A 25,813-nucleotide genomic window follows, 5' to 3' on the forward strand; every position below is an offset into this window, starting at 1 on the left:
TTCAGGAAATTCCCAAGGCCTGTGTTCCTCCCCCACCAGCTATAATTGTTTTTCAGAAGATATAATTGCTTTGCAGATTTTTCCTGTTCTTTTGGGATGAAATAATGAAAGAAGACTGTTTTCAGCAGCTTTGCTGCTCTCATTTGACCTAAGTAGCTCAGGGCTACCTGGGTCTTTCAAGTCAGAAATTTGCTAACTGTTCAGCTACTGCTCTTTATAACCCTCCAACAGCCAAAGTCATAAAAGAGATAAAATCTGAGGGGGAAATTATTGTATAAGGGGCTTGGCCCTGGCTAGTTTGCTCAGTGGATAGAGTGTGGGCCGCGCATGCATAAGTCCCAGGTTCGATCCTTGGTCAGAGCACACATGAGAAGTGACCATCTGCTTCTCTTCCCCTCTCTCTCTCCTATCCTTCTCTCCCTTTTACCCTCCCACATCCAGTGACACAGTTAGTATGAGTGTTAGCCCCAGGCTCTGAGGATGGCTTGGTTGTTTTGAGCATTGGCCCCAGATAGGTGTTGCCAGGAGGATCCTGGTCAGGGTTCATACAGGAGTCTATCTTGCCTCCTCTCACTTAAAAAAATATAATAATATAAAGGGCTCATTGAGTCATGATTTAGTCTCTGGGGCACTCATAGACATCTGCAAACTGGTCTCTCTAACACCCTTTCAGTCTCATCTTGGCACTCCCTAACCTATCTACACCAAATCTCTAAATTATTCCTGAAACATGGTTTCTTTTGGCTGGAGTGTTCTTGGATTAGAGAGTTCTTGGAGTGTCCTCCTCCAACTGGCAAGCTCCTACTCAAGCTCTTAAACCCCACTCCAATGCCATAACTAGAAGCTCACATTTACTGAGCATTTGCCATTTTCCAGGACTTGTTCTGAGCTCCTCCTATGTATTAACTCTGGTTCTCAAAGTGTTGCACCCTGCCTGCCAACATCAGCTTCACCTGAAAGTTTGTTAGAAAGGTAAATTCTAGATTCTCACCCTAGAACTGCTAAATCAGAAACTCTGATTCACAGCAATCTGTCTTAAGTCTTAACTCCAGGTGCTTCTGATGCACACTAACGTTTGAGAACCACGATTTTAACTCATTTAATTCTGACCACAATCTTGAGGTTAAATAATATTACTTTCATTTTATAGCTGAGTCCACTGAGGCATGGAGAAGTTAAAAAACTCACCTAAGGCCACACTCTCACCCACTCAGTATTCTATTTATTCAGTGTATTACTTTCTCAGAGTTTTTTTCCTCTGTGAAGAAATTCATTTCCTCTAAATTGCTCTCTTTTCTGTGTCCCCCAGTATCATTTATCAGACCTGTAATCTCTCTTTTCACATTCTATTATTATAATAAATAATCAGTGAGGTCCTCCAGGACAAAAATGCTGCAAGTAAATTATGTTAAACCTAGTGTCTGGTGTGGAGTAGATGGTCAATGAACATATGTTTAAAGAATGAAAAAATAAATCACAAGGTTTCATCAACACTTGCTGCACTAAAATCGGTTTGAAACCAGTTTTAGTATTCTCCAAGGAGCCGAGATTTATAGATTCACTATCCTCGTTTCTCTGCTTTCTGGTTGCTAAGGACAGTTTTTGTGCAGAAAATGAACTTAGACTCTGCTTATATTGCATGCAGACTTAGACTGACCATTATAATTCACTGCAATACCTATTGACTATACTGAGTGTTTTTCCACAAAATACTATGAAAACTAAAGGGGAGATTTAATTATTTTTTTACTAAAATTTATCAGCATTGTAATTAGTGTACAGCCCAATTCACCTGGTTTCTTTGTCACATGAGAAAAATGTACCCTGAGAATTCCCCTTTCAAATTGCATTTCTATAATATTTCAAAAGTTGTGTAGACCCTAATCTGAATTATCCCATTTTTTCACTAAGTAGAATTGTGTCTCAGGAAGTAAAATAGCACGCAAGATAGTCTTGGGAGGAAGAAATGATGTACTGACCTGCTTAGGGTCTCTGAGCAGAAAAATAAGTTGGGGGAGGGTTGTGGTGGGGGATAGTGTCGGTACCAATGTTTGTTGAACTTCCCTCACAATAATCCTGTGGTGGCCACTGTTGATCCCACCTTTTCCAGATAAGAAAACTAAAGATCAAGAGGTTAGTATTCATAAAGTCGCAGAGCTGGTAAGTGGCAATTCTGAGACTTCAACCCAAGCCTGCTGCCTCCTAAGGCCATGCTGTTTTCTAACCAATTTTCAGTGGGAGAGGCACAATTCAAGGAGGGCTTTAATTCCTCAATTCTAGAAGCTGGGACCAACCCTTTGGCTTCTTTTGTATCACATCTCCCTCCCTTTCTAGTGACCTGGTTCAGTCCTGTACACCAGTTTTTGCTACATGGGTTTTGAATGAATACCACATCAGAAACTTCATGATGACCTGTGGTATTATAAATATGCCTTCCGCGTGCTTAATCTTTTAATCCTGGCACTGGGATTTTGGTATTACTATTATTTCAGTGCTAAAAAATATTTTCAGGTAGAATAATCAATTTCACAGCAATTTACAAATGATTGTACTTTATAACCACATCCTTAACTTCTTAGAGTTTTCTTTGAAAGACCTCTTGTTTTGATGGATTCTGCTTCTTCTCCCTGATCTTGTCCCACTTTGAGTGCAGGTGATCATCCAGCTCAAGGTCAAGTCCTCTTTTGCTGATGAAGAAATGGAGCGACACTCCCCATCCTAACACAGGACTGAGCAATTGCAGCAAGAGGTGCAAACGGCTCACGGGAGCTGACGTTTGCATTATATTGTCTTTATTTATGAAAAGTTTATTTTTCATAAAATTCCATGTATTTTATTTCTTTCTAAAATAGAAACAACTTTATTGGCATTTAGTATAGCGTTGGCCTTTAAAACCCAATCTGTTTGTAAAGCATTTTCTTGTCCTAGAGTTAATCTGCTATGATATGACAGTTGGAGCAACTTGAGAATTGACAAAAATATTGTTAGGATTGATGTAAGACAAATGAATATGAAGGTTTGAACATACATTTTTTTGAAGATGAAACCATTTTTTTCCTTAAATTAAATGATATTTGTTTAAACCTAACTAAACCGTATCATTCATGGTCCAAGATTTCCTGTAAAATCTATTTCCTGAACTGTGTTAAAGAAGCTCTCTCCATCAACTCAAGGCCCTATCCCACATTGAATGTGGGTTTAAAGCGTGCATCTAAGTGTGGTGAAGTCTGGTGAAGGGACTAGGCTAACAGTTCCTTCCTTTCTTACTTTCTTATTTTGTCCCTCATTCCCTCTTTAAAAACAAAATAAAACAAAACAAAACAAAACATATTTGCAAGATTAAAATGAAGTTATACACCTGGAGTTGGAGAGAGTGAAAATGTAGCTGTCCTGTAGCCCAGCCATTCTCTGCCCACACATTGCAGATATGTACAAGGATAACTCAAAAATGAAAACACCCCTAGTGTCCAAGGGATAAATAAACTGTAATATATTTATTCAATGGGATATTATACTGGAATGAAAATTAAATCAAACTACTGATACATCTAAAACATACAATATTATGTGAAAGAAGCCAGACCCAAAGTAAATACTCTGTATGATTTCGTTTATATGAACTTTAAGAATAGGAAAACTAATCTATAGTAATAGAAGTCAGAATGAGTAATGGTTACTTCTGGAGTGGTGTTCTTGACCAGGAACAGGTATGAGGGAACCTTCTGGGGAGTAAAGTGTTTTTAGATTTTGGCCTGCCTGTATTCCATGAGTATATATATGTAAAATATATATATATATATGTAAAAAATTATCAAGCTATAGTTTGAATACTTGTATTCTTTATCACATGTAAGTTATACATCAATAAAGATATAGTCATGTACTGTGTAATGACATTTTGGTGAACCGCAATCCCATATTTCCAGTGGTGGTCCCATAAGATTATAATAAAGCTGAAAAATTCCTATTGCTCAGTTACATGTGAGATGTCATAACATCATAGTGCAGGAATTACAACTGCCTAAGGTATTTAGTATAATATAATACCATGCAAGAGTATAGCCTAGGAGCAATAGGCTGTACCATACACATAGGTGTAGTAGGCTACCAACTATGTTTCTGTGATGTTTATAGAACATCACACATGCTTTATTCTCATAACAACAAAATCACCTAACCATGCATTTCACAAGAATGTATCCCCATCATTAAGCAATAGATAGATAACTATATTGAATAAAGAAATAAATAATAAAGATCTGTAGCAAGAAAACCAACCCACCAATGCTTTACCAAGAAGTTTGGGGCTATAATAATTACAGCTTTCCTTTGTTAAGGAGCAAATTGTGGTGAAATGAGGCCACATTATGAACTGTGTTATACACTGGGCAGTATGTTAGTGGTTTTATGTTCCCTTTTAATTCTCACTCCAACCTGGGAGGTGTGCAAAACAGGTATTTATCATCTCTGATAGCAAATGTTGATTAATTAGTCTAAAGTCAGACTGTGAATGAATGTCAGATTTGGAATTTGATCCAGGGCATATTGGCTGCAAAATGGGTACCCCTTCCATTCTGTGGTGTGGCTTTCCTAGGCAAAACTTTATTTGCAAGTAAAGGTAAACAAGCAAAGGGTGAACCTCTCTCCAATCAACCACCACTATAACCAAGGGTAAAATCATTTTACCATATGAAGATACTCTGGCCTACTTTGAGTGGATCACCAATTTCAGATAAACATCAGATACATTTTTTAATATAAGTATGTATTGCATGGAAGATAACACTGGAAAACTTATTCTTGATTTATCTGAGGTTCAAGTTTAACTGGTAAATTGTGTTTTTATTTGCTAAATTTGGCCCCTACCCTTCTCCCATCCCATATTTTTCATGAAACTTGCTAGTCCTAGAGCCTTTCATGTCATAGTCAGGTGTAACTTCAAAAAGCCAAACACATGTACAAACAGAACCCTGAAAACAGCTTCAATGAAGAAAGGAGAATTGTGAGCCTTGGTGTTCAGGTTAGGGAATGGGATCCTGTAGGAAATTTTTGCCACCAAAAATTTTGTCTCATTTCTTTTTGCTTATGTTTCAAGTTCAAGAACAACAACAAAGAAGATCTCAACTTTGTAAATGAATTAACGTTAGTTTCTTTGCATTTCTAGTCTCTGTCTGCAGCCTTTTAGGCTGAGAGGAGGAATTAAACATTCAGCATCTCTTGTACCTTCCCAATGTCATTGCTATAGCCATTTCCACTCAGCAATTTGTTATAGAAAATGAAAAGCCTGCTCAAAATTGTCAGCCACTAAAGAAGCACCAGCTACAATTTTTGAATTATTGATTTTTTTTTGTGGGGAGGTGGAATTGCTTTTTTATATTCTCCAGACAGCTTCTTCCAAAAAGGATTTATATTAAGGTAATCACATGACTCTAAGATGCCATTTACTGGGTACAAGAATTGTTAAAGTCACTAATCACTCATGCAAAAGACTTTTATAAACTATAGAAATCCTTAAAATTTTTCCATTTAATTTCAAAAATCCAATCAACCTGCCCAGGCATTGGCTTACTCACATCACAATTATGATTTTCTGCTTCTCTTGAGGTTTTCTGCAATATTCCGGTATCAGGTCTTTTCCTTCTCTAGCATGCTTATCTCAGTAGCTAAAATATATTTTTCTTAAGAGCTATGTGGTTTAAATTTAAGTGCATAAGACTTTAAAATGAGATATACTGTAGTATATGCAGCGTGAGAGGTCACAGTAAGCAAAGTAGTTTCCCTATTTGAATTTTATTAAAACAAAATTAAGATGCAGAAACAACGGATTTCCCTTCTAACTAGGTAATGATTCCAAATTATAGCTCTAAACAAGGAGTCAGGTGGCAGTGCAGAGTCTTTGCTGCAAGCTGGAGTGTTACTCCTGTTAATGTAAGAAATGTGATGTTGGGAAAGCTCAGTTCCTGAGTTGCAGCTCTCCCTCAACTGACCTTAGAGGCTGTTATGGCTGCTGGGAGCTGGAATGCTCCGTGAGTATGGTTGCCAGTCCCGTGGGGCCATGATGGCCAACTTTACCAACCTTGCAACCTCAGGAGGTTGGAATTTTCTTCTCTATTTTCTTATTCTTTAAAACAGACATATATTGAGCATTTACTGTGGACCAGCCCTCTTCTAGGCACTTAGAAGTACAGCAGTAAATGTGAACAAGCCCACCAGTGTTCCTATTGTTAAGGAGCTCATGTTTCAGCAGAGGAGATAGAAAACAAATCATTAAGAGTACATGATTTCAGATCTTCTCCCTTTACCTTCCTCTATCATTGTCCTACACTTTTCGTTTCTGCTGTTTTTCAGTTTGTTCTCTTTTCATCTGTCACTTGTTTTAAATATGATGTGAGAAGGAGAGACATTTTATCTCAAAAGAGAAATGGTAAACCATAAATGTTTACTATTTTCCATCTTCAGTACTCAAGAAAATGTCATATTGCATGCACATTTCTCTTACTGTGATATGTGTGTATTGGTTATAATAATTTTAATCAACTATTTGTGGGCCAATGACTTCTTTCTTTTATTAACTTTTATGTCTGAGGGAAAGTATGAAACAAAATACTACATATTCAGGAAAGATAAGCGAAAGGCTGGGAGAAGGAGCATTTTCCCTGCTGGTCCTTGCATTTCTGAACAGTGAAATTACCTTGCCAAGCTAGACGTGTTCACCACTTACACTTCCCAAGTTTGCACAATTTAAAACTTGTTTGTCTGGTCTGCATCCATTTGGAATGTATGAAATTGTGAACTTTTAGAGGGTGGGACCTTGTATATTTTCATTCATTTTAGAAAGAGTCAAGCTGGGACCAAATGTTTTGCAAGATAATGGTCTGGAGTGAAAATTCAAGATGAAAAAGCTCAGGCCCTTCCTGAAGAAGTGGTTTGATTTGGCCTGGTCCAAGGCCCTCCCAATCACAGCAGACAGAAGAGCACAATGTATGGCCCAGTAGATACCTAGACTCAAAGGAAAATGAAAAGAAAGTACTGAAATAAGAAAGCATGAGGTCGCAATGATTACAACTGTGCAAAACACAATTGCCTAAGAGTGAACACTGGAAATGGGTACAAAGCTAAGTGATGTTTTGTTATTGTAAAGGGAGAATTTGGGGGAATTAAAATGTCTTAATAATGTTGCTAACATTTTTCAGGGTTAGGGGACATTTAGTGGTAATTAGCATTTTCCTTAGATCAGGAGATGAGCCTCTTGAACTCATTTCTCTCCTATTCTGCTCAGTTATGTTGACACTATCTATATACCCGGCACCCATCATTAAGCATCCCAACAACCTTTATTATCATCATCTCCACTTTCCCCATTTTACAAATCGGAAACCAAGAGGTTCAGCTCACTGACTGGACCACACAGTAAATAATTGGTAGTGGCAAGATTTGAACCCAGGTCATATTAGTCCAAAGTCCAGCTCTTAACGCTTTCACTGTGCAGCTTAGGTTTGGGGCAAGCTTTCTGTCTCTGGGACAAAAAACAGTAGAAACCCCCGAATTTCCTCTTCCTTCCTCGAGCTCATGTTCAAGTTCCACAAGTAACTGTTTTAGGAGAGGACAATTCCATCTTCACCACTAATGGGTATGTTTACTATATAGCTTTGATTCTACCTCCTTCCTGGTCATCGTGTCTTCTATGACCTTTCTTTGGACACCCCTTTCTGACAGTAATATAAAGGTGCCTTTGATGAAACAGATTTGTGAATATTGCCTCTTTCTCTATTCAAATGGCTATTTATTTGTGCTGCAGCATTAATCCACAGAGAGGCATCTTGTTTCAAGGTTAACTCTTAATATGTGTTGTCACAAACTGAGGATCATTTGATATTCATCAAAGGACTTGGTTTTGTGCCACACTGGAGTCTGAGGGGAGAATTCCTGACATGGAAAATGAACTGAGCTTAAGTAGAACTAAGCACTTCCCCCTGGTATTCAAATACACCTCATTTATCACACGTATATCTCAGTTGTTCAGAGGGGCAGGCTGTGTAAGTTTGAACTCTTAATTGTGCAATTCCACTTGAAGGCAGATGAGTGGAGCAGACTGACACGAATCCTGCCTTCAGATGGATAACTCTGTGGTCTCTTGGACATAGTACCCTGGCATATCTCTTGGAAATTACAAGAATTGAAAGAATTTTTGAAAATACTGTGTTGAATGGAGAAAAAATAAGAATACTCAAATGTCAACTACATGGGCAGAGCGCTTAGATGCTAAGCTATCACCCCAGATTTGTAATTTGTTCCTTCTACTTAGTTGTTGCAGTGGAAACGCAGTGGTTGAGCGTTGCCTTCGAGCACTCTCATTGTCAGTCCTGGAGAGCAAGGCTAATAATGTTGACATTCTGCGTCAGCCTACGCAATTGTCTGGTTAAAGCTCATAACGATAATAAAGACAACTGCTAAGGAACAAAGTCCACACTAAAGCCTGCACTAAGCAATATGCTTGATTGCATTGAATTGAATGATTTGTAATGAATGTGATAAAATGCTAAATAAGAACATATTCAATTAATAATGTAATTGGTTTTGGCTAGACATACAGACAAGCATAAACAAATGAACAAATAACTATATCAAAATACTAACACCTTCTAGGTTGAACTTAATAAAGCATAACACATGTCAAACAATGGTATTTGAATAAGTTTTTTAAAAATAATTATGGATATTTACCTAATACACAAGAGTGCTATTAATTTTAAATGTGATCTGTGGCTAAATTAATTATTTTTCTGAGACAATGTAATTGTTTCTTTAGTTAATACAATTACCTTCCCATCAGGCACCCAGGCATTCACATTGGAGTGTCAGTCGCACAAATTCCTGGTCACCTGTTGTTTCTGTGGCAGTGCAGGAGGTATTCTGACTCCCCACTTATGTGACCGGAAAATCTGCTTCCATGGACCACGTCTGAGACTGCTCAGCTTTCAGGGAACACTGTTCCTGTTCTCAGAATTGTTATTTAATTCCTGATTAATTTACCAACAGAAGATCTTACTATAAAGTCACTGAAATTTGTGTGAGAGTAAAATTCTAAACAGTATATTTTTCCAGGATGCATAATTCATTAAAATGGTATGGAGAATAAATCCCCTGCACCCCTTAGAAAGATAACTATAGTGCAAACAAAAACAATAATAGTTTTTATCACTGATTATTAGTTGTGTCCTGCACTGTTTCAAGCATGTTACATGTATTAACTTAATTCTCACATCTACCTTTGAAGTAGATACTATTATTATCTCTAATTTTTAAATGAGAAAACTGAGCTACAAAGAAAGCTTAATTAAGGACACATAACTAGTAAAGATTAAAACCAAGCAATTTGTTTTCAGCAGTCTTGCTCTTAAATAAATTCAGTGCCACACTGCCTCTAAAACAGCAAGGATATAACAGTGTGATACTTCATCAGATGTTTGACTGAGTTCACAGGAGCACAGGATGGATGTTCAAGTTTCCTTTTGCATTTAACTGTTACTTCACTCCTCTTTTCTACCTACCCAGTTGTGTCTGATTAAAATAGTCATCACAGGTCAATTTAGAAAATAGAGAAGAGCACAGATACGGAAAATCACCCATAATTCCATCACTAAATACTTTTTAATTTCTGATAGCTAGGTAGATGAATAGATATATGCAGATGTATGTACAGATGTAGAGACAGATCAATAAATAGAGATATAAATAAGTATCCATGAGAACAGTATCTTTGTTTTATTTACTGTGGTATCAAGTTCCTAAACAATGCTTAGCACAGGGTGGGAACTCAATAATATTTGTTGAATTAATATAGATAAATAATTCCCTTACTTATTCCACATATATTTATTGAGAGCCTTCTCTGTGCCAGGCACTGTTCTGGGCAGTGGGGTTATAGCAGTGATAAACAGAGATCCCTGCTTATATTTGTCATAGAGCTTCTATGCCAGTAGGGAATGGCTAACAAAACAAACAAATTACATATATTTGGGTTCATATGTATACATATATATTACGTACACACATGCATATACACACATCAAATAGTGATAATGTCAAATGCTGATGAGCTTTATGAAGGAAAGTGAAGCAGGAAAGAAGGAAGAGTGTATGTGTGGGAGGGTCCATGTGAGATAGGGACTAAGGAGGACCTCACTGAAAAGAGACCTGAAGTTGGTAAGGGGAGCCATACAGGTGTCTGGGGAAGAGCAGGCAGGAAGATTCCAGTGCACAGGCTCTGGAGCAGCAGTGGGCTGGGTGTGCAAGGAACATCCAGGAGGCCCGTGTGGCAGGAACAGAGGGAACAGAGGTGGGAAGGATGATGAGAACCAGAAAGTATGGGGGAGTTAGGGGTGGGGTCAGATCATGCAGGGCTTTGTTGGACCATTGTAAGGGCTTTGGCTTTAACTCTGAGTGGATGGAAAGTCATTGGAGAGTACTGCACAGAGCAGTGACATGAAATGACTTAGGGTTTCAAAGGAGCCCTCTGGCTGCTGTGTTGCATGTAGGCTATTCAAGGGCAGCAGCAACAGTGAGACCAAGTAGGAGTCCATGATAATACCACGTGGTAGAAAAGAAAGCCTCACTTGGATGCAAGCAGTGGAGAAGGTGAGGAACAGTTGAAATTAGGGTTTATCTTAAAGGAGGAGACAATAGAATTTGCTGACAGGTTAGATGTGGAAGCAGAAGAGAAAAAAAAAGAGTCAATAATGACTACAATGTTTTGGTGTTTGCGACCTGAAAGATGGAGGACATGAACTGTAATTGAATAGATGGGGAGTGCTGGAGGAAAGGCAGGGTGGGTGGAGGTGAGAGGATCAGGAGTTTGGTGTAGGGTATGCAAAGTTTGAGATCCAAGTGGAGATGTCAAATGGGCAATTGACTGTGCAAATCTAGAGCCCAAGAAAGAAAATCAGGCTGGATACAATGATGTGTATATCTAATTACAGCATTTAGGTTTTCTTATGAGTAATAATAATCTACCCTTTCCATTTAGCAATGTATTATGAACATTTTCTCATGTGATTAAATAAAATTATATATTATATATACATATATATAATTAATATCAAATACTTGAAGACAAGAATAGCTCTAGAAAACCATAGTTGTTATCTTGTTTAATCCTCACATATTGATGCTCATTGACAAATGAAGAAACTGAAGCTTTAATGGAGTACTAGGACTTCCTCAAGGTCACCACCAGCACGTGGGAGGATAGGATACAAACTTGGAATTTTCTCAAAATATGACAAACCTAAAGAAAGTTTATTACAGATAAATATTGGTTAAGTATTTCAGAGTATTGCTCAAAACCAGAATCTAGCCCTGGCTGGGTAGCCTGGTTGGATGGAGCATTGTCCCAAAGTGCAGAGGTCGCTGTTTTGATCCCCTGTCACATACAAGAATGGCTTGATGTTCCTCTCTCTCTCTCTCTCTCTCTCTCTCTCTCCCTCTCCCCCCCCCCCAAGTTCCTCTCTCATTAAAATCAATAATAAAAAAATAGAATCTCTAATGACATACTCTCTGTACTTCAGGACATGGGGATCTGCACCGTCTATCTTATCTGATCATTTGCAGGTGGCATAAATTCACATAATGATGTATACACACCATGGCGAGCATTTCCTTAATGTTACATAAGAAAACCATTTGTCCTTTTCCTAGTGTTCTTGCTCATTTTTGTTCTCTTGGCTCCTGGTTGAAAGTCACTGACCTTTCTAATCCTGAATCTGTCAGTGCCCACTGATATAAACTGGTGAGCTGAAAGAAAATCATAGCTTTTTCATGGGGCTTCTTCACCTTTTGAAATCCCTTAAAATCCAACAGCAATAGGTTATGGGAGAGGATGAACAAGATGTAAGGTCATTGCAAATTCTCTTAGAGTCATGAAAGCTTGGCCTCTGATGTTCCTTCTGAGCCATGTCCTGAGGCCTGCCATACAACAGGGTGTTGGTAAGGGAGCTGAGGAAATGAGTAACAGGGAAAGAGTAAGGAAAAAGTCATGAGTTCATAATGAAAAGCAGATGAATGATTACTGGCATAATTTGTACTCTTTTTCTGCAATAGGAAGGGCATTCATTTTTAATGCATACCAACAAAATGATGCAAACAATTCAGCTTCAAAAGGAAGTCTGAAGGTAATGTATACTCCTTCCCAGAAAACTGAATGGTGCTGCTGCCAGACACATTCACAGGAAATCAGTCCAAGGTTTATTTCAAAATAAATATATTTTTTGAAAAATCATACAAGGCATATTTTCTTTTGAGCACTGTAGGCTCATAGGTTATACATAGGGATTATATAACTGTTTGTTGATAAACGTGATGCCTCTGTAGTCTAAAACAGTAACAATAAGCTCTACTTCTTCTTGAGGACTTTTCACCCACCACACTCCCTGACAGATGCTGTAAATACTTTATACAATTTCATTTTATCCTCATCAAAACCATGTTTACTGAATGGGGAAACTGAGCTGTGTTTTCTTGTCTGAGGCCACACAGGTTGGAAGAAAAGGGGCTGGAAGTCTCACCCAATGGCCAGTTTAGCTCAAGCTCACTTTTCAAAAACAGAAAAAATAAAACATCAAAAATAACTGATTATAATTCTTTTCACAGGCATATGCAGTGTTTTCTAATTTGTGCAAAACCACTAGCTTTCCCAAGGAGCTCCCAAGGAAATTGTAGAGGTCCAAGCTGCTGCCCACTGGCTTGCAATGACTGGGAGGCAAAGGAGAGAGGGGAGTGGAACAGCATGGCGGAAGATGAGGACACGGTGAGGTGAATGGGGTGTCAGCTTCCCCTGGCTCCTGCTCTGGGTTCCTGCACTGGGCTTCTGCTCTGGCTTCTCTGCTGTCCTGCTCTTAGCGAGATCCCAGAACCTGATTCCCTCCCTCCCACCATACAGGCTCCATAAGAGAAATGGAGTTTATATCGCTCTGGACAGCTGCCGGTTGATAGAGGGGGAAAAGACCAACCAAAATCATGTCAGGACCTTAGTTCTTTGTCTTTGTTGTTGGTTTGATTTAGGTGGAGTGATGATGTGGAACAACCAAGAAAATTTCTCAAACCTCATTTTGCGGAAAGTTCTAATCCTTTAAAATAAACCCATCCCCAGGGAGATGCGTGGTGGTTCAAAAATTCATTGTTCTAAGCCTGTGCTGTCTAATTTGGTGGCTACCTGCCACATGTGCTATTGTAACTAGTGCTATTGATTAAAGTTATTTCATTTTAATTAATTTAAATTTAAAAATTTACTTTAATTATTTTAAGTATGACTAGAACAACTTGTAAATATGACTCTACTTTTTTAGCTATAAATTTTATGAAACCTAAATACAGATTAAGTATTTCTGATGAAAATTTAACATCCCAATTGAGTGTTTTAAGTTTAAAATATCAAATTTTTAAGATTTAGTATAAAAATGTAAAAAATCTTATTAATACTTATTTTCATTTCAAATGGTAATATGGATACAGGGGCTCATCACTATATCCACTATATATAAAAATGATAATATTATGGATATAAAGGATTAAATAAAATATATTATTAAAATGAATTTCGGCCCTGGCCGGTTGGCTCAAGGGTAGAGCGTTGGCCTGGCGTGCAGGGGACCTGGGTTTGATTCCCGGCCAGGGCATAGGAGAAGCGCCCATTTGCTTCTCTACTCCCCCCCCCTCCTCTCTGTCTCTCTCTTCTCCTCCTGCAGCCAAGGCTCTATTGGAGCAAAGATGGCCCGGGCGCTGGGGATGGCTCCTTGGCCTCCGCCCCAGGCACTAGAGTGGCTCTGGTCGGGGCAGAGCGACGCCCCGGTGGGGCAGAGCATCGCCCCCTGGTGGGCAGAGCGTCGACCCTGGTGGGCGTGCTGGGTGGATCCTGGTCGGGTGCATGCGGGAGTCTGTCTGACTGGTAATCCTGGCCCCTGGAGAGGTCAAAAGAGTTATACAAACAACTTTAAATGAGTTCTTGAATAAATTATTATATTTTTTAAATGAAGGCAGAGTTTAGGTTATTTTTTGTGGTTACTACCTTAGCTTAATCTGATGTGTTTCCTGCAGATACTCATTTTGCAGAATGAAAGTTTTCATGTTCATGTTCACCTTCAATAAGTGATGTATTAAGACAGGTTCCTGTGTTTTTCTTCCTCAGTGATCTCTAACTTGGGGTAACAATTTTTGTAGTATGAAATTTTAAACATTTTAGAATAATAAAATAATAATATAATAATTGGGGCTCTGAGGGTTTAAAGTCAAATTTCTCAAATGTGATTGCACGTGAATATCAAAAGACATGTGCATTACTACCAAACTGAATTTTGATTATGGTCATAAATTTACTCTTTGATAAAATTAGCAAAAATATTCTAAGTTTATAGAATAAATATGATTTTACTTTATTTCATATGATTACTAAAAAATCTAATTTGCTACAGTATTGCAGTTAACAAAGGCTTTTAAGGTAGGTCAACAAATGCAGGGCTAATTGTTTTGCAAGAAGGCAAGTACAGCATTGACCATGAATAAGGAAGCTGGCCAGGCAGTGCGGACATCTCCTCTACCTTAGTCTTTATTGTCTGTGACCTGCCTCTCCAAGGGTTTTCAAGTGCCTCTGCATTAATGATTGTTTGATGAATTAGATCTAAGGATATGGGTCTCATTTTAATGCTGGCAACTTATATGAATAAAAATTATAGATTCTTTGGTAATAAATCATGCATTCTGTATAAAATATTTAGTATTTCCATTCTGCATATGTTTCTTTTAAAATGATGGCACAGTCTTAGAAATCTTAAATAAATTGTACTGCAGAATCTGTTTGTATGATCTATTATTAACCTTTTAGAATGAAACATGAGTCTCCTATAAATACATCTAACTGATACTAAGATACCAATCGACATCCTTTCAGAGCCATTACTCCAAGACAGCTGATTAGGAATGCCTTCAATCTTTCCCTCCTCTGACACAATGAATGAATAATAACCAGACTCATTTCTTGAATGGAAATCTTTCATTTGGATATCGTGTGAGAACTAGTATTCTTAAAGTCAGAGGTTTCACCTGTTGGAAATTTGAATACAAAAGATACTGCGTCAAAGTAGATACACCACAAGTTGTAGTGTCTTTTTTTTTCTAGAACTAAATAGAGATGAATGTTAAACTGAGTATTGAGTATCTGGTTGAATAATCTCTACTTTCCTCACTGACACTGGTCATTTTGGGGGTTGAGTGAAAAGGATATGCTGTTAAACAGAGTTGGTGAGGTTATCTCAATTCTTGAATGGAGTTTGAAACTGAGATGAAAAATTTGGCAATGTCAGGAAATAGAAATAATGAATTATCTTTATTCTATCTTTGGGGTTTCATTCTAATGCTTCCTAAGTTTTCTTGCCTGCCTTCCTCACTGCTTCCTAAGGGTAATTGATCTTTTTAACTTACTATCGTTGGGCCAGGTGATTTGAGGCTTAAATGTTTTAAAAGGCATTATGGTAACACCCTCATGGTAGGCATCTTCTCATATCTCCCAGTGATCCTTATTTCCAACTGTATGACCTTGTATGACTCCCTCCCTTTGAGCATGGGCTGGACCCAGTGTCTGACTTCTAATAAATATAAAATGATGAATGTGATGGGATGTCACTTCCAAGACTAGGTAACAAACCACCATAACTGCCTCCTTCTCTCTCTTGCTCTCTTGCTTGTTCTTTCTGATGGAAGCCAGCCTCCATATCATAAGCTGCTCCACAGAAAGGCCCATTAGAGGGTGCTGATGGAGGCCTCTGGCTGATAGCCAGCAAGTAACCATCATATTCTGTAGCCTACAAGTATTAAGATGAGTGAGTTTGGAAGTGACTCTTACCCAAGCTGAGTCTTGAGAGGACTGCTGCTCAGCCCAGCACTGTCAGCTCATGAGTTCCCTGAGCCAGAGGACCCAGCTGAGCCATACCTGGATGTCTGATCCCAAGGAACTTTGACATAAAATATGGTTTGTTGGGAAAACGGCTGTGTTAGGTTTGCTCACTGGTTTACCATTAGTGCATGAGCATGTGGCAGTGCCACGTGTGGACAGTCTATGTAAGGCTATGGGCGCTTGCTCTCAGGATGGATTAGATGGCGGATTGCCTGCCTGCCACTACGAGGGGCCATTTTTGCTGTTCGTTTGCCTGAGAAGCGATTTTCCCCTGCCAGTTTGCTCATCTGCCATTGCGAGACTCTATTAAATGGAATGGCCCAATGCTTTTTGGCTCTGTACTTTCTCTACTGTCTGCCCAACTCCAATGTGGACCTGCCTGACCTTGGCCACCAGCATTACATCTGGTTTAGTGGGCAGGATTTGGATCAGGTTGGTATGGAGCTGCTGACACCCTTGAAGGGTGGAGTAGAGGAGCGGTTCTTGTTCCTTAGTGTATGTTCTTTATGGCTGTTCTTTTGGGGGCTGCGAGCTGGGTGTTTTTTACAGCTCCAAAAGAAGAAGCTGAGAGCTCTGTGTGAGGAGCTGTCTGAAGTTGAAAGCTCCAGGGTGAGCTGCAGACCTAGCAGCAACAACAGCATGAGCTGAAATGGTCACTGCAGAAAGAGCTGCAGGTCTGAGAACTGCAGGTCAGGCTACAGGCTAAGAACCAGTGACAGCATGAACTGGAGTGAGTGCTGAAGAAGGAGGCTGACTGAGTTTGAGAGCTGCAGTGTGAGATGCAGGCTGAGCACCAATAGCGCCTGGAACTGGAACAGCCCCTGGAGAAGGAATTATGGGTTTGCAAGTTGCAATTTGCCCTGGAAGTGGAATGCTGGCAGTGACAGGTGTTGGAGAACAACTGAGGGTTCAAGAGCTCAAGTCTAGCCTCAGGCCAAGAGCCAGCAGCCACAGGAGTCAAAGCTCAAGACAGAGCTGCATTCATGCCAGCAGAATGGCTCTAAATTAGCAGGAGCAGGTGTTTGCAACTCCTTCTCTTCTGAAAGGAAGAAGTTGGAGCTTCAACTGCTGTCTGCAAACTCAGACCCAGACAGTGATCTCCCAGAAGGTAAAAACCCAGCAACCAAGAGTCCCTCAGGGGCAGCCACAGCCCCCTGTGGTTCAGGCCTACACCCAGGCAGAGCTGATGGAGTTGGGGGCACAATCAGGCAGAAACCGACTGAGTCCCTGGCAACCTGGTTTCTGCAGTTGTGGGACATAGGGTTGGGTAGCATCATGCTCTCTGGAACAAAGATAAACCATAAGGCTGTGAGGGCTGCCGCCTGTGAAGGTTTCCTGAACACAGGTTTGGGTAGATTTTATTGCAGCTGGGGCAGATAGGGAAAAATTAGATGGCAAGCTTAATAAAGTTCTGTTAGTGCTTTGGCAGTAGCTTGAGCCGGAACAGAGGTTCCAGCCACTGAAAAAAGCAGGAAAATAGGCAGCCCTGGCAGCTGCCAAGAGAATGGCTGGCATTTGGGTTGCATGATTGCAAGATTACTTTTTGGAGACAGCTGTGGAAGAGGAAGATTTCCCCCCCCCCCAGACCCATTGTCCCGGTTTGAATAGGGGGAAGGGTGAGGGACCTATTCAATAGGGACAGGTGGGGGTCAGAGGCCCCATGTGAAATTGGCGATCCACTGGTTCCCTTCTAATGTGCAGCAGGTGTTGGCCTTGAAAGGTAATAGGTGCTTTTTTTTTTTTTTTTACAGCAGCAGTAGCAGCTAAGAGAACTATCAAGGAAACACAGGCCTTGAATGTGTTTGACCCCAACAGGACTTGTGAGCTTGCTGAGGGTTTTGGATGGGGCTTGTGACAATGAACAGAGTGCTTATGGAAAGTCACTGAGGTCCATTAATGAAGAGCTAATTGACTAAAATGGGCATTTATCTTGGTGATTTGCACAGACAGCTGGGCTGTCTATCATGGACTGATCATTAGTGGTATAATAGACTCTTGGTATGTGACCAGAGGAGGGCACCAGCTCCTTTGCTGGATAGACATGCTGCTTGTGGACAGTACTATCAGAGACCTTAATGAGGAGCGTGGCAACTGTGGAGGCCCTCCTGCACTGGGAAGCTGCCCTCACCCAGTTGCAGAGATGCACCAAGCATACTGTACTGTTTCAGTGGACATGGCCCTGGACTATACAGACCCTTCCACCTACCATGGGGTAGGGGAATAGAGGTAGGCCTCCAGTTAATGCCATGGGCAGAGTGCTCAGGGAGACATTGTGAAGGACACCTTTGTATCTATTGTATAATTTGTGCTGTTGCTATAATCTGTTTGTTTCTGTAATGTACCTCACTCCTCACACAGGGACCATCACAGAAGATACCTGTCACATAGATTGTGAGGCAAGCAGCCCTAAAGGGGTGGAATGTTGGAAAAACATCTGTGTTAGGCTTGCTTGCTTGTTTACCAGCTATAAGCACTTTGCTTGGTTAGTGCGTGAGCACATGGCAACACCATCTGTGGATAGTCTGTGTAAGGCTATGGGCACTTGCTCTCAGGGTGGATTGGATGGCGGATTGCCTGCCTGCCTGCCTGCCTGCCACTGTGAGGGTCTGTTTTTGCTGTTTGTTTGCTTGAGAAGCAGTTTTCTCCTGCCAGTTTGCTCATCCACCATTGCAAGACTCTATTAAATTGGAATGGCCCAATGCTTTCTGGCTCTGCAGCTTCTCTACCATCTGCCCGAATCCACTGTGGACCTGCCTGGCCTCGGCCACCAGCATTACATGATTTTAAACTACTAAATTTAAACTACACAGCAATAGACAACTAATATAGTCTACAACATTTATCATAATAATGTATTCCTTGTCTGTGAGCTCCTTGAGACCAGGGTCATGGTCAGACTCATCCTTGTGTGTTAGGAATCTAGCACACTGCCTGGCTCATAATAAAAGTGCTATCCTCCCAGCCTGTGGACAATAATAGACTCTGAGGGGGAGGGAAGAGTCCCCAAGAGGTGTTATTGGTGGTTACTCCAGATAGGTAAGGGGACAGTGAGTCTGAGGACAGAAGTGTGGCCCAGGGAGGCAGCAATGTCCCCCAAGCCCTGGTTCCCTGAGCCTCACTGTGGACTTGAGCTGAAGAAGCTGAATAGGAAGCCTAGCCGATGAACCTGAGCCAGCCTCACAGAGTTCCTTGCAGCCCCAGCTCAACGCTGAGAGTCACAGAACGTGCCCTGGGCTGGAGAGAGCAGAGCCAGCCGGGGGCGGGGGGGGCACGATGGGACAGTGTGGGGTGGAACCTGCTTGGATGGGGACTCTAGGCTGAATGGGAGGGAGGGCCACCCAACCCACACTCACCCTGGAGCTGAGACATTCCCCCCAGGACAGAGGCCCAGGCCCAGAAGAAGGGCAGGGAAAGACCCTAAATTGCCCAAGATTGTTTCACACATCCACTGGAATGAAGAGCAAAATAGATAAAATTAACCTCAGATAGAGATGAGAGAATGCAGCAGCTCTTGCACAGCACAGGGGATGGGGCGAGATTCTTACCCATGTCAGAACTCATGTTGCAGGAGGGTAGAGTGAGGGAGCTACAGAGTGAGGGGAGCTTCTGCCATAACCCACCACTGTGGCCCCTCCACCTTTAAACAGGAGGGAAGAAACTCTCTGAGTCCAGATGTTTGTCCTACCAGTTGAACCCCAAAAAAGGATTAAAAAGTAAAAGGCAATCAGGTTGCAGTGATAGGATTCAGTAAGTGCTAAATTAGAGCTAAACTGAAGTTTGATTAACGTCAGGTGGCTGCTGAGAGACTGGCTGGCGCCCAGCACACCACGCGCGCCTGTGGAAAGTTGACATCTGCTCCCGCGCGTCTCCATCACGCCATTCTCTTCCATAGAAGCCCACGCGCTCCTGGGATGTTGAACCCTCCCTTCTCACCGAGCTGTCTGCTTAACCCGGACTCTCCTTTTCCGTAGGATCCTGTTTGCTTTCTTGGCTTACCTCACCCGGCTCACAAGATAAACTCAGTGTTGCCAACTAGGAGAATAACAATAGCACTGTTATGTCTGCTTTGAGATTTCCTAAAGAACTTCAGACTCTTCTTCGGAGTCAGATTAGCTCAGATTTTGATTTCCTTTAAATGCAGGGTGATTACAAATATGTCGTTCCTCCACCCCAAGACCTGCAAATGTTTGTTGGATTCTATTCTTTCACTCAGAGCCTTCTTTGGCAACCCGACATACCCCATGCAGAACCTTTAACACAGTATCCCAACTGCTGAGTCCCTGTCTCCACGTTCTTCCCCACTGCTGGGTGATGGCAGAGGCAGCAGCTGTCAGCACCTCCCCCAGCATTGACCCCAGTGCCAGGGGCAGGGCAGGGACTAGGAATTCTCTTATTCGACCAAGTTGTACTGAATTCTTTAGTGGAATTTGTGATACACGGTTCCTGGCACTACATACACAATGTTTTCCTGAAAATTTTGATGAAACAAAACATGCACCTTCATTGTCTTATGTCTATATATCAGAAAGGCTTTACTTTTATTTCTTGTTCTCATCAGGAGGCAATGGCTATGAAGCAATTCAAATCCCAGTATTCCTCACTCAACTTTCTCAAGTAAATGTTCTATAAACAAAAATCTAAACATATTAAGAACCATTCTTTCTCAAGAAGAATTTTCTGCCATGAAGAAAATCACCTCTCATGCAGACCTGTTTGATTAATTTAGCTTTTTATCTTATTTATTTAAAACAAAAAACAAAAACCCTGCTTTCTCTCAGGTGTGCTCAGCACTGAACCAAACTCTGAGTATCCCGACATGGGCACTGTCTACTAAGTGTTTTCAGAATAAAATGCCGGCAGACACAGGTAACAATATTGTAAAAATAACAAGATAAGCACCCAAATGTTGGTACATGTAAAATAGAACATTGAGCTTGGCATTTTGAAAATTGTTTGATAAAGATGAACAAAATTCCAAATGATCCTTGGCTTGAGATAAGAAAAAATTAGAAATTGTTTAAGCCAATATCATTAGGGCTCAGTTTATAACAGGGAGACAAAGAAATTACTGAGAGGAGAAAAGAACTCAGTAGAAAATGAAAATTGAAGAAAAACAAAGACAAGAAGCTGAAGAATTTAAAGCAGACACAGTGGGGTATAAGGTCACAAACAACTGTCTCCGTGCTATTCTTTTCCTCACTAAAAGGAAATCAAAGGTGTTCAAACATAGAGCTTTCTCTGGCCTCCGGTGGGATTATAATGTACTCTTAATAGGTCGGTATCCAGTGTGGTTCTGAACCAGAGACTGGACAGGCACTTTCTGTTGCAGTCTCAACATTAGCTAGAACATGACATAAATGTGCTCCTTCAAGACTTGTCTACTTTTGTTTTCTTCCACTTGCCCCCAAACAATCTCACAAAAACAAATTAGGTAGAGCCTCTAGAACTGTTTACCATTTCTACTATTTGATGTAGTATAATGACATGTGGAAGAGTTCAGGAGCTGCATGACCACGCGGTAGTTACTTACTTTTCCTCATCTGTAAAATAAGGAAAATATCAGCTCCCTCATAGGGTCATTGGGTTATTATGAAGTTTAAATCAATAAGTAGATATAAAGTGCTCAGAACAATGTCTGACCTATGGAGTACATGTAAGAAGTCTCATTACCACCATTATTTTTTTTACCATATTGTCATCAATATTAATATCATTATCACTGTCACCATACTATGCAAAAGCAGGCTATACAATCTCAAATACTGCCTCTATGGGGCCAGGCAGGAAACAAAAATGAGAACGGCAGCCAGATACGCAATAGAGAGTGATGGAGACTGTGGCTACTTACAAAATGCATGCTTGTCTAACATAAACAATACAATTAAAAAATTCAAAATCACTATGCTGGCCAAAACAAAATATATCTTAAGTCTGTATCCCTTTTCATTAGATGCTAGTTTATAACCTGTGGTGTGATATAATAAATAATATCCTTTATAGTAAACACCAGGATGAGTTCTTTGCATGGTTTCTCATAATATTCTTCAATCTAAGCTGATAGTATCATTTAATAACAGTAATTCTGCCTTCAGGTCAGAGAATCATAACAGAGTCAGAGTCCTGACAGTCCAAAGGATAGTTTGGAAGATCCAGGAGAATGGAAGGACTCTTCATAAATACTAATTTTTAAGCCTCAGAGGAGACTCCATCTTAGACACATGCTTCATAGGAAATCACATCCATTTCCATGGATTCAATAATAATATTGAATTTATGTTGATGATTCCCAAAGTTATTTCTTCTGATCAGAGCACTCCTCTGAGTTCAGACATAACTATATAACTGTCAGTCTTATAGTTCCACTTGTCATGGAGATTTCACTAATCTTACACATCTACAATGAAACAAGTACTTAATCCCCCCCCCCCAAAAAAAAGCCTGTTCTTCAACTCTGTAAATGATACTATTATCCTTCCAATGACTCAAACCAAAAAGCATGGAGGCCCTGGCCAGTTAGCTCAGTGGTAGAGTGTTGGCCTGGCGTGCAGGAGTCCCGGGTTCGATTCCCAGCCAGGGCACACAGGAGAAGCGCCCATCTGCTTCTCCACCCCTCCCCCTCTCCTTCCTCTCTGTCTCTCTCTTCCCCTCCTGCAGCCAAGGCTCCATTGGAGCAAAGTTCGCCCGGGCACTGGGGATGGCTCTATGGCCTCTGCCTCAGGCGCTAGAATGGCTCTGGTTGCAACAGAGCAATGCCCCAGATGGGCAGAACATCGCCCCCTGGTGGGCATGCCGGGTGGATCTCGGTCAGGCATATGCGGGAGTCCATCTGACTGCTTCCCCGTTTCCAACTTCAGGAAAAAAAAAAAAAAAAAAAAAAAAGCATGGAGATTGTTTCTCAATTCCTCATGCCCAGTTCACCAGCAAGAAATGTTAGTTCCATCTCATATATATATCTGAACTCTACCTGCCCTGAATCTCTGTTGCCACCACCCTAATATAACCACTAGTATTCTTGCCTGGGCTTCTGTAATAGCACCTTGCCTGCTGTGATTCTTCTTCTACATCCCTCCAAGCCATTCTCCCAAGCCAAGTTCTTTACCAACTCATGGCTTTTGCATATGCTGTTCCCTTTGTCTTGATGCTTTTCCACCCACTCTTAGTTATCTCATTTTTATTTCTCTGTTTACATATCACAACTTCAAAGAGTCCACCCTAATCACTATATTTTATAAAACAGGTCTCCTCTTGTGACTTTTTTAAAAATCTCAACCCTTGGGTTTTTTTTCTTTTATAGTTCTTATCATTCCCTAAACACTCTTTTATTAATGTGGTTATTTGTTTTTGTTTGCTTATATCTCAAGGACAGGGCCCTGTGTATCCCATTCTCCCTGTCTCCCTGATGTCTAGAACAATGTCTGGTCCTTGGTAGGTAGATAAATGGTCCATATACACTACTTGAATAAAAAAAGAATGAAGAATGAACAAAATCTTCCTAACTGATCTCTCTGTTTCTTATCTCATTGATTCTGCCCTGTGGGAGCCACACTATACAATGTTTTGAAAATTTCCCATGGAAATCTCACAGAAGCACCAAGGTAGTTTAAAGTATACAAAGATGTAGCTTGTGAGAAAAGTTAAAGGTCTTAATTTTGAAGAGCTAAAAAATCGTGTTTGCAAAAAAGATACTACTCAGAAATGATGGAGAATCTCTCTCATTAATTATGTGAATCTATAAAAGGGCTTCTTAAGGCTGAATGCTTCCAGATTCTTTAAAAGTGCTGTTTTAACTAACCTCACAGAGTCAATAAATGCTATAAGGTTATATTTCTGTACATAATATGCTAACTGATGGATGAGTTTCTTAAAATATGAAACCAAAGAAACCCACACCTACTGATTATCTAGCTCCTCCCAATGCATCAGATTCTCATCAATGACAAATCCATGGAAGACAGAGGTGGGATTTTCAGAGTCTTAAGAAGACTGCAGAGAACTCAGGCCCACAACAATGATGGTTTCCTCAAACCAAAGAACAGTCAGACTGACAGATCAACACACCTGTCAGACCTGACTCCCAGGGGTGGAAACATTCACTTTCAGCTTAGTTCAGTGTGACCTGAGATCTCATTTCTCCTGGGACTATTTCGGTGCTAGGTGCCCTGTTCCTCTCATCTCTACCGTTTCCTTTGTCACATTCTGAATATTAAATCATACATTTTACCTAGTACTTGAAGTTAAACTTTAAAAACTTTTCTTTGTCTTTTAAACTCATTAAAATTCATGTTACTTTTTATTAACCTTATGAGTAAAATGTACATGTTTCTTACTTCAGGATTATTATTTTTTTAAATATTTATGCCATATAGACTCTGAAAAGAAAATATCATTTAAGTTTTTCTTCTTCTTCCTCTCTCTTTCTCTCTGTGTTCTTTGAATATTTTATTAAGAGAGCTTAGTTTATTCTATCACACAAGTTTTTAGACAGTGGCATAAGAACAGAACCAGGTAGGCAAAATGTCTAAAAATCATCTGCTAAATTAATATAAGAGCTATAACTGAAAAAAATAACATGTTTCATAACATCAATCAACTTCTGCATTTTTCTTGGACTCCATATTTGACTACTTAAGTTTTGGTGAATGTCATAGCTAGCATTGATCACTTATCATGAATAAGATAACTTACATATATCATTATATTTCATTGACTCCTCACACCAACCCTGAAGCTTATTATACTTGTTTTGTTTTTGTTTTTTTAAGAAAGAAAATTGATGCTTAGTATGATTTCTCCTGATTATAAAGCATTTAAGAGACAATGTCATGATTGGAACTGAAATCTTGGTCAAAGACAAATTCTATGTCTTTTTCCACCAGTCCCCACTCTTCTTAGTGAAATGTATCTGCTCCTTATTTGTTTGGAGAGATAACATTCCTGCTAATTGATTTCTTCATTGACTTTCATGTGATCATGGCTTATCATGGACCACATATATATCAGCACTTTGGATACTACAAATTACATTATTTTCTCTGAGTTTCTCTCCTACTAGTTCACAAATAGTGAAATTAGAGCCTAAACTGTAGTTGATCTGTGATTTCCCTTCGGGTGTCTGCTATAAGAGCTTTTTCCTAGTAATTACCCCAGACCATATAATTAGCTATATCAACATGAAAAATGTACGTATCAGACCACAGCAGGCCTGAATCCATTGCTGTTATCTCAGGTAGGATAAATGCTTGACATTTAAGATTGTACCCCTCCCATTTGTTCCTTCAAAACAATGAGATGGTTCCAAAAATTAGGCTTAATCAAGTGTGATTTGTTTCAATTCAGGTAGCTCTATGGGAGATTCTGTTCAGGCACACAGACATCCTCATCAACTTATTTTCCTTTTTGTATTTTTTCCTTTACTTCTTTCATGTAGAGGCCAGAATTGATCATTTCTCTTCTATTTGTTTTTATTTCAAATTAGGGTAGGTAGAGAACATTCCAACACTGTAATTTTTGTGTTTTGTTCTTTTTTTAAGTGAGAGGAGTGGAGAAAGAGAGACGGATTCCTGCATATGCCTCAACAGGGATCCAGATGGGGCTGATGCTTGAATCAACTGAGCTATCTTCAGTGTAGGAAGCCAACACTCGAACCAATGGAGCCACTGGCTGTGGGAGGGGAAAAGAGAGAGAAGGGGGACAAGGAGGAAAAGAAGCAGATGGTCACTTTTCTTGTGTGCTCTGACTGGGGATTGAGCCTGGGACATCTACATGCTAGGCTTTGCTCTATCCACTGAGCCAACCACCAGGACCCCAACACTGTATTTCTAAATCAGTTAGTAAAGGATTCCTGCCTCAAACTTTCCCCAAATGCCCCAA

General features: G+C 40.2%; 1 protein-coding gene across 5 annotated transcripts in view; it reads right to left on the reverse strand.

The window, feature by feature from the left end:
* KCNAB1 (potassium voltage-gated channel subfamily A regulatory beta subunit 1) overlaps window positions 1-25,813 on the reverse strand; it is a 589,565-nt gene that overhangs the window by 326,390 nt on the left and 237,362 nt on the right. The gene's annotated exons all lie outside the window — the stretch shown is intronic.

Source organism: Saccopteryx leptura, chromosome 2, assembly GCF_036850995.1.
Source record: "Saccopteryx leptura isolate mSacLep1 chromosome 2, mSacLep1_pri_phased_curated, whole genome shotgun sequence".
NCBI classification, from domain to species: domain Eukaryota; kingdom Metazoa; phylum Chordata; class Mammalia; order Chiroptera; family Emballonuridae; genus Saccopteryx; species Saccopteryx leptura.